Raw genomic sequence first — 14,765 nt, 5'->3', positions numbered from 1 at the left:
ATTGTGAAAGTTCTATTGAATATCATTCTTCGTGCTATAATGCTTTGCTTGATTGAAAAAGGGTACCTAAATAAATTATTACTAAAATTGTATAACGTAATTTTTCTCAACTTTCTACAAATGAAAATAATATGTCACATGGCAAGAAATAATTTGCTGCCAAAATAAATCGATTAGTTTAAATTTGAAGTTACGATTGCAATTTATTATGAATTATTGTCAAAAGTGACAGTTTTTAAATGGAAATGTATTCATAGACATAAGGGTAGACAGGGAATACAGTGCAAAAAGTCGATAGGTGGTCTATCTATCTCTTTTAACCAAGCGATCCCGCGCATATGGCAGACAAAGATAGCTAGACCACTCAATCCATAATATAATTTCCCTGATCTACTATAAATGTACTACAGTGAGGTATCTAAATGATGTTGACATAAATCGAAAGATATCGATTGTAATTGATTGCAGGTACTTTTGACATAGAATAATCACCCCTTATTGAAATTTCAAAAATTATTTTTTTAAATAGTCCGACTACAAAATCTACCCCTTATTTTTTTCCGACAACAGTCATTCTTGGTAAGGAATAATTTACTTAATTAAATTTCGTCTTTGTCGGAAAGCTATATATCACCAGCATTTTTGTCTATATCTTACCTGTTTAGAATGTCCGACTACAAAAACTTCCCATTAATTTTGTCGGACAGAACGTCCAATTGCTTTTTAACCTTTCATTAAACTCTCATGCAAAAATCAGACTGCTATTCATCACCAACATAATTCCTGTGATGTGACATGTTCTACGTGTCGGACTCGTTAAAATGCCCAACATTTTTGTCGCACAAACATTTTCGCATATATTACATAACGTTGGCTATCGAATAAACTTAAAAACAACTTGCTATTTTTCCCAATCATAAACTTGTCAGGACGACACGTTTATCATGCTCCACAGTTAAAACTTCCCCTGTTCCAGTGTTCCCGTGCATCAAAGTTTGTCCGACTAGACACCGTTAAGCTATTAACAAATTTTCAGCTTGCTATTAATCAACTTTTCTTTCTTACGCGGGCAGGGCCCCCGTAAGGGTTACTGGCGCCTGTGTGCAAAAAAGTATTTTGGCGCCCCTTAACCCGCCGTTACACGCGCTGTGAGGGAATCCCTCACCATATTTGTTTATTCTTCTTCTTCTTCCTCTTTATAAGCAATTCTGCTTGTTCATTAGCGGATCGATACCTCTATGGAAGGTTGTCGCTCCATCTTTTGCGCGGTCGGCCGATACCTTCTGCCGATTGGTGATTTATCTCGTGCTATTTTGACCACACGTGTCTCCCCCATTCTGGTTATATGGTTGTTCCATTCTTTTTTTCTATTTAGTGTCCATTCGTTTATACACTGTACGTTACATTGTCTTCTAATATCTTCGTTCCTCTTTCGATCTCTCAGTGTATTTCCTGTAATTCTTCTCAGTACTCTCATCTCTGCCGTTTCCAGTAGTCTTTGTGTTGTGGCTGTATCGGGTCTTGTTTCTGATGCATATGTCATTATTGGTCTTACACTGGCTTTATAAATTCTTGACTTCATCTCAGTGTTAATATGTCGGTTTCGCCATATAGTGTTATTAAGGCATCCTGCCAATCTATTTGCTTTTTGTACTTGATTTCTCACTTCTTTGTCTAGGTCTCCGTAACTTGACAATGTAATTCCAAGGTATTTTACTTCCATTACTTGTTCAATACTGATACCATCAATTTCTATTTTGCATCTGATTGGTTCTTTACTGATTACTATTGTTTTAGTTTTTTGAGATGAAATTGTCATATTGAATTCTTTTGCTCTTATGTTAAATCTATGGACTAATCTTTGCAGACTATCTTCATCTTGGGCTATCAATATTGCGTCGTCTGCGTAGCAGAGTTTATATATAGCATATTTGTTTATGACCAATGAAATTGTGTAAACTAGTACGATAACCTTAAGCACCCAGGAATGCCTTTAGCATGGTTCATGAGTGGGTATGAAAAAGTTATAGAATATTTCAGGCGGTCAGTGTGCTGTGTGATAGTTGAAAGAAGAGACATCCCTCTTCAAGTGAGGGAATTCCTCACTGCGCGTGCAATCACGGTGAAATCACGTTTCTGTTATCTCAAAGAAACTTTTAGGTTTTTATTTAATATTTAGGTAGGTTTAATTAAAATATTATTGTTTGGATTAGGTTAGGAACAGTGGCACAGCGAGGGGGGGTTTGGGGGTTAAAATCCCACCCAGAGCATATAGAAATATATATAAAAGAAGGTAGGAAAATGTAACTTGTCTTTCACAAATAATACAAAAAACTTTCGGTGCCCAAGCAAACCACCCCTCCCCCAGAGGAAAATTCTAGGTGCGCCACTAGTTAAGAACCCATTTTTAAATTTACCTATTCTAATTGGGAAATAAGCCACAATTTAACTTGAAAAATTGATTTTATTGACGTTTCGAGTTCCACCTCGGACGTCGTTATCAAAATACAAAATATTAATAGTTAATTAGAAAAATGCCACAAAGAAATAGCTTCAGAGCAGTTGTTAATTTTAATTTGTATTTTTAGTAAAATGAATTCGCGTAAAGAACGTTAATTTCTTCAGTGGCTTGCTGAAATTGAAAATTAAGAAAACTTGCTTTTGATCTATATTATTTTTACTTTTGTTTTGTTAAATTAATAAAAAAATTGGTTTACGAGACTTTCTATAATATGTGAGTACAATCCATTTTATATTTATACATGTTGACATTCATTTTTCCTCGAAATAAGTCGAATTTATGTAGGTGAGGGCGACGCTCATACGCGTGCAACCACGTCACAATAGAAGACGCGTGTAACGGCGGGTTAAGGTGCTTGAAATAAACCAAAAAAAAAAAGAACTTTAGAAGTCATATTTATAGTCCATTCATTCAAGGTAAAATATTGTAAAACCTCTGAATTTTAAAGAACCGCTTGGATTAACATGACATTTGGCATACACATAGCTAACATGTCAAAGAAAAAAATGATATTGTGCTGATGTGTGCTTTTGCGTGGAATGTGCGTTTCGCCCCTTCTCAGGGGTGAAAAAATATACGTTCAAAAAGGCCGGAATTGGATTAAATGACTAATTTTAAACCATTTACTTTTGTTTTATAAAGTTTTTTCATTAAGTCAATACTTTTCGATACTTTTCTTTACTTTTGCGAGTAAATATCTTCATTTTTCAACAAAAAACACATTTTAGACGGATTTTCGCAAATAACTCAGAAAGTAATGCCTGATTGCATCATCAGGTCTTAAGCTCCAGCTTAGCTAAGCTCAACTTATACATAGATAGGGCCACCGTAAGTATCATTTACGTTGCACCAAAATTTTTGATTCTTACCTTATTATCAATAAGATCTGTTATTATAATATTCTTATTATATTTTATTATAATTATATTGCATTCATTATTATCTTATTCTCGTCCTAAGCCTAACATCGGTTGGTGCAACCAGGCATAAGTATTTTATCGAAAAAAATATAGCTTATAACAAAGTAAAAAACATGGTGAAAGTACCTATATATGAAGTCTGCAAACCCAGTAGGAGCAGAGTTGTAGCTAATGAAAAGGAGGTTATTATTCGTCAAATTCCAAATCTAATATTTCAACATGAAATAACCACAAAATCAAGCATTTATCAGGGAAATCGCATTATAACTATTTTGAAAGTGTTTAAAAGAAGCTATATTTTTGTTTTTAAGTTTTTTTTAACATCAAAAGTAAATAAGTTACACTCAAAATAATGTGGATACCTTTTTTTGGTAGATTTGGTTATTATAAAAAAATTGTGAAAATCACTCCCTTATTAGTATTCCAAATGAAATTAATCGATACCGCTTCACCACAAGTTACTTTACTTATGTATTGTTTATATGATCTGAAGTTTCATCGGTTCAAAGTGCTTATTTTTGAAAAGGCTAATCACGAGTGTATGCAAATTTTGAACAGCCATATCTTAACCAATTTTTGTCCTACAGAAAAACAAAAATCCAAAATATTCAGAAAAGCAAAACCTACATTTTTTAATGCTTGAGATTTTTGGTATCACTAATAATTTTTAAGTTATTTGGAAAAAATGAAATTTTTTCAAGATTAAAAAAATTACTTTAAAACCAATTTTTTTCTTCAAAAATGAGCACTTTAAACCGACGAAACTTACAGATTATATAAATAATACTTAGTATATAAAGTAAATGGTAAAGCCATTGTTTATCTACACAGATAAACTGTTATGGTCTAGTTATACAATGGTAAAGCGCTTACGAATAATTTCAAAATTTCTTTAATTTTAAAAAAGCTTGCTTGTTGCTTGTTCTTGTTGCTAGAAATTTTTTATAAAAATCAAAAATAAAGCTTTTTTACACTTTAAAGAAGTTGTCCCCGAAAAGTACTTAATTTTTGGCTATTTCACGTTGGAATATTCAATTTGGAATTTGACGAATAAGAACCTACTTTTCCTTAGCTACAACTCTGCTTCTACTGGGTTTGCAGACTTCATAATATATAATTCTTTTTCACTTTTTTGTAAGCTATATTTTTGCTAAGATTTTTTCGATAAAATAATTATTTTTTGAGTTATTTGCGAAAAACCGTCTAAAAGCGGATTTTTTGTCGACAAATGAACATATTCACCCGCAAATAACTCAAAAAGTATTGGTGAAAATCTCTATACAACAAAAGTTGCTGTTAAGAATCGTTCCTAAAAAATGTTGACTTTACTAACAGCGAAAATAGTGCGTAATTATTAAACTGCGTAGAACGTCTTTTTGACCAAATAAACGTCAAACTGATAGTTATAAATTTAATCTGCTCTCAAAAAAATTAACTTTTTTAATAATAAAAGTGTGTTAGTATATAAAATAATTAGTGAATTTGACGAAGAAAATCGTGGCTTTAAACTGATGAACTAACGTGCTAAATATAAACTAATTTAACTATTTTATTTGTGTTTATAAGTGACGAACAAAAAAAAAAACAAGAACAACAGTGTAAAGTGCTAAACAACACGACAGAAAGGGGCTCTTGGCCCACGAAAGAGCCTTCCAGACACCGGATGACGACTAAGCTAAGTACCTTAGATGATTTTATAGACAATAATATTTTTGAAAGCTTGCCTGAATTGACAGATGACGAATTAGCTAATGATTTAGAAAATTCAAAATTAAATAAGACAAATAAAGTAAATTCAAATCATACCAATAAACTAAAAACAAAATTAGGTCCATCAGACAATTTAAAAATAATAAATAATTCACAAACAAATAAAAAGAAAATAGATATTGCAAACATTGAATTTCTAAATGAAGCTAATTCTACATATTCTGTAGGTAGCATAGTAACAGTAGTTACTGATTCCATGTCTAGTAATAGTAATATATCCACATGTATTTCCCATAATAATTCTAGCGAGGGTGAAATAAGTGAAAGGGAAGATGAAATCAGTGAAAATAGTACAAATATAAGCAACGTACAAAAAGAGAAAAGAAAAAGACTCAATTCCTTAGGAAGCGGCTCAGACAAAGGAGAAATTAAACGTGCCAAAGAAATGGACACATACCACAAAGAACTAGTTCGATCATTGGACACATTAACTGAACAGATGAAAAAAATGGAGGCGGAAAATAAGCGCCTAATGAATCAAATCCATCAAATGCAAGAAGAAAACAAGTTCCAAATGGTCAAACTAGAAGAGAAAATAACCGGCAAAGATCAAGAAATACAGAAACTAACTCAAAAGCTACTTGAGATGATAGACAAACATGCGGAAAAGGAAAAGCTGATTTCAAAATCGAACGAAAAACCAACGCAAGCTGAAAAACAAACGCAGAAGAAAGCGACGGTAGAAGAACCAACAAATATTCATGAAAAGGGAAGACGTAAAACTTCTGCTAATAGTCCAAATAAAGAAAACTTGATTGAAATGGAAAACAACAATGCTGAATGGACAACCCAGCAGCACCAGAAGAAAAAACAAAACAAACAAACCAAAATAACAGAAAAAAACGTCACAGAAGAAGAACCGAAAAATATTAGCGCTGCTGAAAAGCAGACATTAATAATACAAAAGAGAAATGAAGAAGCATGCGTAGCCAGAGGAATGCTAAGAAAGAAATATGAACAAGAGAAAGATCAACACACTGAAATAGAAATGGAGACTGAAAACGAAAATGAAAAAGAAAAATCGAAAAACAGTATTCCCAAATTACCAGCGCAAAAACAAAATACCGTAACAACAACAGAAAAAGAACAGCCAACGAAGGCTGCACCCAGACCACCGGCGATTATCCTCAAATCGATAGGAAAAAGCCAAGAGATATTACAAAAAGCCGCAGAAAGGGGAATCGGATCCGCTAATAAATTCGCTAAATCTGGAAGGTCAATCGTGATCCAGACAAATAATAGAGAAGGGTACCTAGCAATGATCAAGATACTTGAAGAACAAAATACAAAGAACCCTGAAAGCCCTATTGAATACATCGCTTATCCAATAGATTCAGAACGCACCACAAGATTAGTAATCAGAGGATTACATGAAACAACAGAAACAAGCAATATACAAAAAGAACTTAACAAAAACGGAATCATGGCGATTAAAGTAACAAATATGATCTCCAAGAAGGAAGACAAGAAAAAATTGCCACTTTTCTTAGTTACAATAAACGAAGAAGATAAAGAAAAAATGAAAAGCTTGACAACTCTCTGTTACATGAAAATATATATCGAAGAAGAAATAAGAAAAAATACAGAAGTTATGCAGTGCTATAACTGCCAAGGATTCTACCATGGATCCAAAGCCTGTCACTGTGGAACTAAATGCGTTAAGTGTGGCGGATCACACATTAGCAGCGAATGCACAAAGGACAGGAACACCGAACCAAAGTGCGCAAACTGTGGCGAAGCCCACACAGCTAATTACAGAGGATGCTCCAAAGCACCAAAAAGAAAAACATACACCGCACAGGCACAAACAAGAAACAGAACAGAAGAACACACACCTACAGACAGAAGTACCAACAAAAGCTACGCACAAATAACAAAGACGACAGATGAATCTAAACAAAACAACGAAACGGCAAATCTCATGGCAATTGTAAATGAACAGATGAAAAACTTCATGTTCATGTTCGAGAGGATGACCAATGTAGTGAGTGCTATGGGCAATATTGGTGTAAACAGAACTAACTAATCAGTTGGGCGATCTGCGTATAGGGTCATGGAATCCAAATGGGCTAAAACAGAAAATTAACACCTTGGACGAGTTTTCCAACAGACTCGAACTAGACATCATAGCCTTACAAGAAACTAAGATAACGGAAAAAACAAAAACAAAATTTCCAGGTTATGATGTCTATAGAAATGACTACACAGCCACATCAGGAGGCACGGCGATCTTGGTGAAAAAAGGAATCAAACACCAAGTAATTCCTACACCAGACGGACTCATCACTATGGAAGCCACCATAGTGAGGATCAAGACAGGAAAAGATATGCTGAAAATTGTTTCAGCATATGTTAGACCAAATGATCCAATCTTCAAGGAAGACTTAAATGTCATATTAGACACAGTAGAGCCCTCTATCATTATAGGAGATCTGAACGCAAGATCTCCGAACTGGTTCGATAGAACCACAAACCGCAACGGGAGAATATTGTGTGGCTATCTCGAAGAACGACCAAACACGATGGTGGCGGGACCCATAGAACCCACATGCTTCCATGGTGGAAACAGACTTCCCACATTCCTAGACATAGCAATTCTACAAAATGTGGGTCAACAATACGAAATATATTCAATGAATGAGGGTGACTCAGATCACAACCCAATTGTACTGACCCTGGGAACAGTAGAAACAAACAACTTGCAAACCTATAAGAAAAAACGAACAAATTGGCCAAACTACAAAAGAATAGTAAGTGAAACTATTGGTGCAATACCAACAATAAATACAAAAGAAGAACTAGAGGAATGCGTTAAACATCTAGAAAAAACGATACAAAACGCTATCGAGGCCAGCACCACAGAAGAAAAAACTCCAACAACAAAAGGAAGATTCAGGGAAATCAGCAATGAGCTGAAAGAACTGATAAACGAGAAAAACAGGAAAAGAAGAAGAGCCAACAGAACAAGAAACCCAGAGGACAAAAGAATTGCTAATGAACTGAATAGGGAAGTCAAAAAACAATTAGACGATCATCGAAATGAAAACTGGGACAACTATATCCAGCAACTAAACCCAAATAAATCCGCGTTCTGGAAGCTATCTAAAATACTAAGAAAAGATAAAAAACCAATCCCTCCTTTACACGGTGAAAATGGAATTGTGTACACAGAAGAAGACAAAGCGGAAGTAATGAAAAACACGCTAGAAAGAGAATGTAGGGAAAACTATCATCCCGATGAAGATCTAGACTTCACAGAAGAAGTCGAACGAAGATGTAGAATTCTAAAAAGAAGAAAGGGCATTATAGGTATTACACACACCTCCCCTGAAGAGGTCAGACAGCTGATCAAGCGTACTAATGCTAAAAAAGCTCCAGGACCGGATAAGATTACAAACAGAGCTCTGAAAAATCTGCCAGGAAAAGCAATAGTGTACATAACAAATTTAATAAACAACATCTTAAGACTAAGACATTTTCCTGACAGATGGAAAGAGGCTCACGTAATCATGATTGAAAAACCAAGAAAAAATGGTACATTTCCACAGAATTATCGACCGATAAGCTTATTATCAGCATTAAGCAAAATCGCAGAGCGGGTCATATTAGTTAGGCTAAAAGAAGAATCTGAAGCAATCGGAACAATACCTGAAGCACAGTTCGGATTCAGATCCGAGCACTCGTGTGAACTTCAAGTGCTGAGGTTAACAGAATATATCACGAAAGGGTTCAACGAAAAGAAATATACAGCGGCCGCCTTTCTAGACGTCAGTAAAGCATTTGACAGGGTATGGCACGACGGCCTGCTGTATAAAATGAACCAATATGGTTATAGTGAGGCGATGACGTGTCTTCTCTCGTCATACCTAGCCAACAGGAGGTTCAGAGTTCGGATAGGGCCAACCCTGTCCGAAGTTGGGACCATGGAGGCTGGTGTGCCACAGGGGGCAGTGTTGTCGCCATATCTATATACCATATATACGGCAGACACCCCAACTCAACCCAGATCGTTGCTAAGTCTATACGCAGATGATACAGCGATAGCTTTTAGCAGTACCCACCCAGATTTTGCAACAAGACATCTACAAAGAGCTCTTGACGAACTACAAGAATGGTGTGTGCAGTGGAAAATAGCTGTCAATCCTGACAAAACACAGGCCGTTATGTACCAAAAAAGAAGAGGCAGACCAAATGAGGTACTATCCCTATTTGATACCCAAATTGAATGGTCAAATCAAGCCAAATACCTAGGCGTAATGTTGGACAAAAGGCTGACCTTTACAGAACACGTAAAACAAACGGTCAACAAAGCTAAAGCCCTTAGGAGTCAACTGTCATCGCTAATAGGTCGAAAGAGTAAACTGAGATTTAAGACAAAGATTAGGATGGCAAATTGTATAATTTTGCCAACACTAACATACGCCTCAGCCGCATGGGGGCACACGTGTAAAACCAATAAGAAAAAAATACAAACCATCCAAAACCACATGATCAGGGAAGCTCTGAATATACCTACATATGTCCCATTAAGATATGTATTTGGACATACGCAACAAAAGAAAGTCCTGAGAATGATAGACGAAAGAGCACATGAAATATTTAACAATATCAGAAACCATCCTAGCAGATTATTAAGAGAATTGACTAACTACGACGAAAACCAAAGAACGGTACATAGACGGCCTAGACAGCAGTTAGCTGGATATAGAGGAAACCCTTAAGAATGAAAAATTGAGATAACCACAGAATATCGAAACACAAATGTCGCCCTTCAGGCACTAAGTACCCTTCAGGTAGGTCAAATGGACCATAGCCGCGGAATGTGAGCATCAAGATCACGTACCGACAGACGTGGGCTTGATGGCCACACCTTTCGGGCGCTCAGCCGTAGAGGAGAACAAAATTTATTTTGCCAATTCGCCGGCTGAGTGACCGAGCACACACGGTCTGGACAGCAAGACACCGATTTAGATTGGTGCCTTGATGTCCGGAACACATTTTTTTTTTTTTTTTTAGGACTCAAGTCCAAAGTAAAGTAAAAAATTAACTTAGTCATTAATAGGGAGAAAAGCTCTTCTAGCTACCCCTAAAACCAGGTGGCTTAACCACATGAAGTAATACAAAGGGTGTCCCATTACCCAGGGCATCCAAAGTAACATTAAGATCAACGCCTCCCCATTCGGTATGTCCTTCGATGGGGAGGGGTGGAGGTATAGCTTGGGGGTCAGATAGGTACCACTCCATTACGGGGTGTGACCGGTTTGATCTTCGGACATGTGGGTTCCACTTTTCCATTGGAACACACATGTTCCCCGGGGCTGGGGTTGATACGAGCATGTGTGTGTGTGTGTGTGTGTGTGTGTGTGTGTGTGCGTAGAACGTCAAGATCATAGTTATTGTATTCATTCTGTTTTAGAACGTCGCGAAGAACAGTCAATTATAAAACAGGTCGCTGGGACTTTTCTGTTGGTTTATGTTGTAATTGTTAGTTTTATTACAACAATAAAAATTGAAAAGTATATTGGCTTTAATTACATTCATTGTGCAATCAATAGCGGGACCAAGTCCCCAACATAAGTGGTTCTTCGAAGCCGAATGATCATAAGTGGTCCAAACGAAGTCGGATGGTAATAAAATTTTAATGGTTTATGGTTTTATGGAATTCAAATACTGATGGAATTATTGATTTTTTCCGACTGATTTTGTGCAAAGCTGGTTAAAATTGGAGATTGGTGAGTCGTTAACATTTCCTTATATTTTTTGGTTTGGTTTAATAATTATAATACTACAGGGTTTTCTCTTTTTAAAGTTTAATAATTATAATAGTACAGGGTTTACTCTTTTTAAACTTTAAATTATAATTCTATTATTAATAAGATGACGGAAGGTTTAGTAAGAAAGAGAGGGACTATTAAGGGAAAATTAACAATATTTACAAAATTTGTAGATAGTAGTAATATTGTTGAGGGGAAAATTAATGACGAACAATTCCTTATTGAATTTGAAAGTAGATTATCTAGAGCGGAGAGACTGTTGGATGAATTTGAAGAAATTGAACAAGAAATGTTGGTTTTAGATGACAAATATAATGGAGAGTCTGAATTAATAAATTTTGAAAACTTATTTTATAAAATTATTTCGAAAGTTAGAAAGATTGTGAATGACAGTAGATATCCTGGTAATGCTAATGACAATCAAAGTTTGGTCAATGACGTATATGGTGGGGGGGCTAAGATTAAGTTACCCCCAATTCCAATAGCAAATTTTGACGGTTCTGTAGAAAATTGGTTAGAGTTCAAAGATTGCTTTGAGAGTCTTATTCATAACGATAAAAGTATTCCTGATATTCAAAAATTTCATTTTTTAAAGCGAGCGTTACAGGGTGATGCCGCTAAAGTTCTGCAGAAGCGCCAAACGTCAGCAGTTAGTTATAATATTGTCTGGAAACTTTTGTGTGACAGGTATGACGATACTCCCATGTTGGTTGATTATCATTTAGATGCGTTGTTGTTGTTTCCAAATATGGTAAAGGAGTCAGCTGATCATTTGAGAAATATGTTGGATACTATGACAGAAACCCTGTTAACGTTGGAAAAGCTTGACATTTCAGTGGAAAATTGGGATCCAATAGTTATACACTGCCTAACAAAAAAGTTTGACGACATTACATTTAGATGTTGGGAGGAAAAGCGGCCAAAGGGAAAAGTAGCTACTTTGGATGAATTTAAAACGTTTCTAAATGAAAGGGTAGATACTTTAAAGAATATTGAGAGGAATTTAAAAAAGACTAAGGAAAATAAGGAACATAGCGCTGGTAGCCACAATAACAGAGGACATAATAAATGGCAACGACATAAATCATTTGTGAACAGAGTCAAACTTAACAGAGACTAATACATTCAGTGTAACAAGTCAAGATCCGTTTTGTCATTATTGCAAAAATAAACATTACATTAATAACTGTGTGGAATTTGGGAAATTAAGAACTTTTGTGAGGTACGAACAAGCGAAAAAGTTGGGCCTGTGTCTAAATTGTTTGAAAAAGGCAAATCATACAAGTAAATACTGTAAAGCAGGTAACTGTAGGAAATGTGGACAAAAACACAACACAATGTTACATTATGATGTAAGACCAAATACAGAGACGGTAGTTGGTCGACCTGGTGGTAACAAGGAATATGATGGAGCGAAAGCTGGAGAAGCTGGTAATAGTGGTAGTTTGCAAGTTGGAACGTCTTCTTCACAGGCGTTAGAGGTTACACAGCATGTTGGGTCGGTTGTTTTGGATAATGGGATAGAGGTACCAGGAGAAATACTATTAACAACCGCATTGATACAGGTGATGGCAAAGGATGGCTCATGGCAAAAATGTCGTGTTTTATTGGATTCTGGGAGTCAGCCAAACCTGATTACTTCTGAGTTAGCTGGTAAGTTGGAACTTCAACAAGATACAGTCACAATCAGAATTTTTGGTATCAATCAAAAGTCTTCTGGTGTTAGTGGCAGATGTATGGTTTCATTTAAGTCATTGCATAATAATTTTCAGAAAACAATTTCATGTTTGGTTGTGGCAAAGATCTGTGGTTTGATACCTAGTCAAAATCTAAATATATCTCAATTAAATATACCCCCTCATTTACCGCTAGCTGATGCTGGATTTGGATTTTCTGGTAAAGTGGACATGTTACTAGGTGCCGAGATGTTTTATAGTCTTCTTTGTGTGGGACAGATTAAATTATCTGAGTTTCAACCCGTGTTGCAGAAGACATTGCTGGGGTGGATACTGGCTGGACCGATGCAGAATCCACAGACGTATAACTCAACTATGTGTAATTTAAATGTAGTTGACATTCAAAATCAGTTGGAGAAATTTTGGGCCGTGGAAGAAATTCCTCAAGAGAGGCAGTCATTGTCTGTTGGTGAATTAGAGTGTGAGAGTATATTTGTCGAAAATACCAAGAGAGAAAAAGATGGTAAATTTATCGTTAGAATTCCATTTAAAGGAGAGTTGGAGCAGTTGGGGGATTCTAAACTTGAAGCTAAGAACAGATTTTTAGCGTTGGAAAGAAGGTTAGAGAAAAATGTCGTTCTGAAGGGTATGTATGGCTCCTTTATGAATGAATATATATATATCACTGGGTCACATGTCAGTGTCAGAACCTTCAGAAAGTGAAATAGCTTATTACCTTCCTCATCATAGAGTGTTGAATGAAAATTCAAGCACTACTAAGTTGCGAGTTGTCTTCAATGGTTCAATGAAAACAAATACGGGCGTGTCTCTTAATGACATTCAGCATGTTGGACCAAAGCTTCAGGAAGATCTTTTGTTGATTTTGTTGAGATTTAGGCAACATCCTAAGGTGGTGTGTGCAGACGTAGCAAAAATGTACCGAATGATTTGGGTATCACATGATCAACGGTGTTTGCAGAAGATATTTTGGAGAACTTCACCTAGTCAACAGCTGGAAGAATATACCTTGAACACGGTAACGTATGGAACGAGGTCAGCTCCATATCTTGCAATCAGGTGTTTGCGACAGTTAGGTATGGATGGTCAAAGGGAGTATCCTAAGGCAGCGGAAGTAATTTTAAGAGACTTTTATGTTGATGACGTGTTAAGAGGAGCAGAGACAACAGAGGAATTATTGGAATTATGTACCCAGATGGTGTCAATACTAAAAGCTGGAGGTATGGAACTACGGAAGTGGGTATCGAATGATGAAGAAGTGCAACGGAAGTTAGACAGTTCAGTCTTGGTTGATCAGGTACATTTTGGAGAGAAAGAACAGAACAAAACGTTGGGACTCTATTGGAAATTTAAGCAAGATGAACTGTTGTTTGAAATTAAGTTTTCAGTTAAAGATGGAAGGCACACAAAAAGAAATATTCTGTCGGATGCATCGAAAATATTTGACCCGTTGGGGCTGGTAGCACCTAGTGTGGTTCTAGCTAAAATTATTTTGCAAAAACTGTGGAAGTTGGATTTGAAGTGGGATGAGTCATTACCTTGTGAGTTGGATGGTGAATGGTCTAGATTAAAATCAGATTTCATTGTATTAAATAAGTTAGCAATTCCTAGGCAGGTAGTATGTTCTGGTGCATCAGTGGTTGATATTCATGGCTTTTGTGACTCTTCTATAAATGCTTATGGTTGTTGTGTTTATTTGAGAAGTGTAAATAAATGTGGAGATACTTCAGTACATTTGTTGTGTGCAAAGGTAAGGGTAGCACCATTAAAAAGATTAACTATTCCTAGACTGGAACTATGTGGAGCCCTGTTATTAGGTAAGCTGGTAGCTAAGGTAAAACAAGCAATGACTATAAACTTTAGAAAAACAGTCTTTTGGTGTGATTCTACTGTGGTGTTGAGTTGGTTGAAAATGTCACCTAGTGATGTTCAGGTATTTGTGGGAAATCGTGTAAGCTAAATTCAGGAATTAACGGACCCAAAAGAGTGGAGACATGTTAGGATGGATCAAAACCCTGCAGATATCATATCTCGAGGTATTTTTCCATCAAAACTGATGGAGTGTCAAAGATGGTGGTATGGCCCA

This window comes from Diabrotica virgifera, chromosome 9, assembly GCF_917563875.1.
Source record: "Diabrotica virgifera virgifera chromosome 9, PGI_DIABVI_V3a".
Taxonomy (NCBI): Eukaryota; Metazoa; Arthropoda; class Insecta; order Coleoptera; family Chrysomelidae; genus Diabrotica; species Diabrotica virgifera.
Note: the sequence above shows the minus strand (reverse complement) of the source record.